The sequence below is a fragment of the Coregonus lavaretus genome, assembly GCF_964263955.1.
Source record: "Coregonus lavaretus genome assembly, contig: HAP1_SCAFFOLD_415, whole genome shotgun sequence".
NCBI lineage: Eukaryota > Metazoa > Chordata > Actinopteri > Salmoniformes > Salmonidae > Coregonus > Coregonus lavaretus.
In genome coordinates, this window is record NW_028157781.1 from 148,884 (window position 1) to 154,400 (window position 5,517).

A 5,517-nucleotide genomic window follows, 5' to 3' on the forward strand; every position below is an offset into this window, starting at 1 on the left:
AGGTGGAGGACTGAATGAGGGGCTGGTGGACAGCAGATTTGCTATTTGTAGACGTACAACGCCCACTCCATAACGCCAAGCCCCCTCCCTCCAACTCCCTCAATCACCCCACTCTCTCTCTCTTCTCATGTCTCTCGCTATCTCTCTCTCATTTCTATTCCCACTCTTTGATTCAGCTGTCATAGGCTCTGGTTTCCAGTAGCAGAGTGGAAGCTAGCCAGAGGGGGGGTGTAGGAAGTGGCTGTGTAGGAGTTGTAGGAAGTGGGGGTGGGGGGGTGGGGGGTGGGGGGGGGGGGGGGTGAGGGGATGAGGGGGGATGAGGGGGGATGATGTTAGTCTCATGGCCCTCTTTAAAACATGAGATTACGGTTACCGTAAATTACCCTACACATCTCTATCAGAGGGACAGAAATAGACCGAGTAGCCCACTCTGCTACTGGGAACCAGAGCCTGAATCAAAGAGTGGGAATAGAAATGAGAGAGAGATAGCGAGAGACATGAGAAGAGAGAGAGAGAGTGGTAGCTAGCTAAATTACTTAGCTATCAAACTATATAGCTAGCTTACTAAATAAGTAGGCCTACATGAATAGATAAACTATGGCCTTAGCAACATAACGTGACTGCATAGCTAGATTGATTGTGTAGAGTCCTAATCACTGCCCTTTTTTTTCATTTGTTTATTGGGTCAGTGAAACTGAAACAGTTCATCCCCTGAATAGCTGGAGGCAGCAAACAATGATGCAAAACCTGATAGCAATATTTATTAGACTACCCAGCGATTTATTGGTGAATTTTATTAATCTTGCATTGATTGACTGCATCAATTTCATTCTGCCAAAAATGCCTTAAAACCTCTTATAAATTATATCACCAAAATTTAGAGAATATGGCCGAACTTTTTATATATATATGTGGCTCCGGTCCAACCTAGTAAAGACACCATCCAGTGATTTGAGATTAGGGTAGATCAGGAGACCCAGACTGGTGAGTCACCAGTGGGCCACTCTCTGGCCCTGAGCCCTGATGAGTCCCGGCTCTCTCTCTGTGGTGTGACCTGATGATACACAGATACCATCTGACTACAGTCTGAGTCTAAATAGCCTCCACTTCCCAGCTTCCTCGCGTGAGACTTGGAAGTATGATAACGCAAGTCTGACCAGTTGGTAAGAGGGTGGAGACCTGTCATAGAAAAATCATCTAAAAGATTAGGAATTATGATGTCACATGCCCATACAAGTGTGCCATTATGTTTCACACATAAAACCTGCTTGTGTGTGTGTGTGTCTGTGTGTGTGTGTGTCTCTGTGTGTGTGTATGTGTGTGTGTGTGTGTTCGTGTCTGCGTCTGCTTGTGTGTGTGTGTGTGCGTGTGTGTGTGTGTGTGCGCGTCTGTGTCTGCGTGTGCGTGTGTGCGTGTGTGTGTGTGTGTGCGCGTCTGTGTCTGCGTGTGTGTGTGTGTGTGTGTGTGTGTCTCTGTGTGTGTGTGTATGTGTGTGTGTGTGTGCGTGTCTGCGTCTGCGTGTGCGTGTGTGTGTGTGTGTCTGTGTGTGTGTGTGTGTCTCTGTGTGTGTGTGTATGTGTGTGTGTGTGTGCGTGTCTGCGTCTGCGTGTGTGTGTGTGTGTGTGTGTGTATGTGTGTGTGTGTGTGCGTGTCTGCGTCTGCTTGTGTGTGTGTGTGTGCGTGTGTGTGTGTGTGTATGTGTGTGTGTGTGTGCGTGTCTGCGTCTGCGTGTGTGTGTGTGTGTGTGCGTGTGTGTGTGTGTGTACGGCTCAGCTGCTGGTGTCACAGCTATTGTTATCCTGTCAGTCTGAACTCAGTCACTGCATGGCCCAGGACCCTAAGAGAGGAAGCAGAAAATAAACCTCCAGTCTCATCTCTTACACATTGGACTGTGGGTGAAAATGGCGGGTAAAGCTGACAGTTATAGGGCAAGCCTCATTTCCAAGTTAGAAAATGTGTAATACTACTAAACTTGAAGCAAGGAGCACTGCAGCTCTAGGGGACACTGAGTTGGAATAGAACGTGTCAAAAGGTCAAAAGGCATTCCTGGTTATTAACAGTATCGCGAGTTAGCACTAGGCCTCTTGACGTTAACATGCACCAGCCATTACAATAGTCCTATGACCTCTTTGTCCTTGACGGTAACATGCACCAGCCATTACAATAGTCCTATGACCTCTTTGTCCTTGACGGTAACTCATGGGTACACTGAAAATGGCTGCCAGTCCATCCATTATGCCATCATTGACTTGAATGGGGAGGCCCGTTCCATGGATTCTATTTCTGTGGAATTAACACCAGAGCTGTGTCTCCCTAGCCTACAGTGACCTGCTGTGTCTCCCTAGCCTACAGTGACCTGCTGTGTCTCCCTAGCCTATAGTGACCTGCTGTGTCTCCCTAGCCTACAGTGACCTGCTGTGTCTCCCTAGCCTACAGTGACCTGCTGTGTCTCCCTAGCCTACAGTGACCTGCTGTGTCTCCCTAGCCTATAGTGACCTGCTGTGTCTCCCTAGCCTATAGTGACCTGCTGTGTCTCCCTAGCCTATAGTGACCTGCTGTGTCTCCCTAGCCTATAGTGACCTGCTGTGTCTCCCTAGCCTACAGTGACCTGCTGTGTCTCCCTAGCCTACAGTGACCTGCTGTGTCTCCCTAGCCTATAGTGACCTGCTGTGTCTCCCTAGCCTATAGTGACCTGCTGTGTCTCCCTAGCCTATAGTGACCTGCTGTGTCTCCCTAGCCTATAGTGACCTGCTGTGTCTCCCTAGCCTATAGTGACCTGCTGTGTCTCCCTAGCCTATAGTGACCTGCTGTGTCTCCCTAGCCTATAGTGACCTGCTGTGTCTCCCTAGCCTATAGTGACCTGCTGTGTCTCCCTAGCCTATAGTGACCTGCTGTGTCTCCCTAGCCTATAGTGACCTGCTGTGTCTCCCTAGCCTATAGTGACCTGCTGTGTCTCCCTAGCCTATAGTGACCTGCTGTGTCTCCCTAGCCTATAGTGACCTGCTGTGTCTCCCTAGCCTATAGTGACCTGCTGTGTCTCCCTAGCCTATAGTGACCTGCTGTGTCTCCCTAGCCTACAGTGACCTGCTGTGTCTCCCTAGCCTACAGTGACCTGCTGTGTCTCCCTAGCCTATAGTGACCTGCTGTGTCTCCCTAGCCTACAGTGACCTGCTGTGTCTCCCTAGCCTACAGTGACCTGCTGTAGGCTAGGGAGTTAACCCAGGCACCAGCTTCCTTTAAACTCTGGCAGAGAGCCTCGTGTCCGTTAAGCTGTTTGGCCAATGCCAGCCCCACATCCAAGAAAGACGCTGGAGTGTTACGAGAGAGACAGACAGACAGACAGACAAACAGACAGACAGGCTGAACACACACACACACACATGCACACACAGACACACACACTATGTCTTGTCCTGTCTTGTCCTGTCCAGTTCACTGCCAAGACAAAGATGCTGAGTCTGGATAATTTTAGGCTTGGATCATTGGATTGGATCATTGGATTGGATCATTGGATTGGATCATTGGATTGGATCAGTCCCAACACTAGGACACCTCACTAAGAAGTCACTGGATTGGATATATGTTTGCTGTGTACTGACACTAATAAGGAGGAGTTTTGCAACCTGCTTTAAAAGTCAGAAATCACGTTTAAAATGGTGTTGCTTTATTCCAAAAGCTAAGGCTACCTCTCAATGGGACCTGACTGTGAATCCCCTAAAACAGTGGCACAGATGTTGCCTACATTAAAACTGAAAACACACTATCATCACTATCATCTGGTAGATGGATTTTTATACGTCGAAGGACAGGAACTTCCCCCCGGAGACATGATCTCTGATCTCACCATAACAATGTAAAAATACACCTGGCTACGTCCCAAATGACACCCTATTCCTGTCAAGAGTAGTACACTACAGTGCCTTCGGAAAGTATTCAGACCCCTTGACTTTTCCCACATTTTGTTAACGTTAAAGCCTTAGTCTAAAATTGATTAAATAAATACAAATCCTCAGCAATCTACACACTATACCCCATAATGACAAAGCGAAAACAGGTTTTTAGAAATGTTTGCAAATGAATAAAAAAAAATTAAAAACAGAAATACCTTATTTACATAAGTTTTCAGACCCTTTGACATGAGACTCGAAATTGAGCTCAGGTGCATCCTGTTACCATTGATCATCCTTGAGATGTTTCTGCAACTTGATTGGACTCCACCTGTGGTAAATTCAATTGATTGGACATGATTTGGAAAGGCACACACCTGTCTATATAAGGTCCCACAGTTGACAGTTCATGTCAACAAAAAAATATATATATATTCAAAAAACTCTAAAAACCTGTTTTCGCTTTGTCATTATGGGGTATTGTGTGTAGATTGCTGAGGATTATTTATTTTTTAATCAATTTTAGAATAAGGCTGTAACGTAAAAAAAAAAAAAAAAAAATGAACAAGTCAAGGGGTCTGAATACATTTCCGAAGGCACTGTATACCTTTTAATTTCGACTTTCAATTTAATTTGACACCCAATTTGACATGCTCCTATGAACTTCACATGTTGGTGCTCATGGGTCCTTCTACGTGGACATAACCAGCTTTAAAGCTAATATCCTACAATTCTTCACATTTTGCCAGGCAGAGAGAAGACGAAAAAAAAACATTTTTGGGGGAATACAAGAAGTATTCGTGCAGTACTGTTGATACCAATAATATAATTGGTGCAGTACTGTTGATATCAATATCCCTGTGAGCCTTCCAGGCCCATGATGCCCAGGGTTAAGAACATAAATTGTAGATTAATAATATTACATTTTATTGTATTCTATTACACCCCCTAAACATATTCCACACATCCAAAATAAGTTTAATCTGTTGTTGTTGTTGTTAGTAATATACAAACTACAAAAAAATGAATGTAAAAAAAAGCTGACCCCACTTTAAGAACCCTTGGCCTACGGAATGTGGACCAGGTGGGGTTTGGGGGAATGACATGCTGGGAAATGTGACACTGCCAGCCTGTGTTATGTTTGCCGTGTAGAGTAGGGGAAGTGGGGAGAAAGAGGGAGGAGGAAAGAGAGATAGAGCGAGAGAGGGGGGTTGAGGGGGGAGAGAGAGAGACAGAGAGAGACAGAGAGAGACAGAGACAGTCACAGAGACAAGACAGAGAGAGAGAGACAGAGACATTCACAGAGATAAGACAGAGAGAGAGAGAGAGACAGAGACAGTCACAGAGATAAGAGAGAGAGGAGAGAGAGAGAGAGAGAGAGAGAGAGAGAGAGAGAGAGAGAGAGAGAGAGAGAGAGAGAGAGAGAGAGAGAGAGAGAGAGAGAGAGAGAGAGAGAGAGAGAGAGAGAGAGAGAGAGAGGTGAGGGAGAGAGAGAGAGAGAGAGAGAGAGAGATGGTAGAAATGCCATGACATTTGACACAGTGTGTGGGCGGAGGTGTCAGGGACGTGGGTGGCATGGTGAGGGTCATCGGTCTAAAACACATACCCGCTGCCGAGCAACCCACAAAAC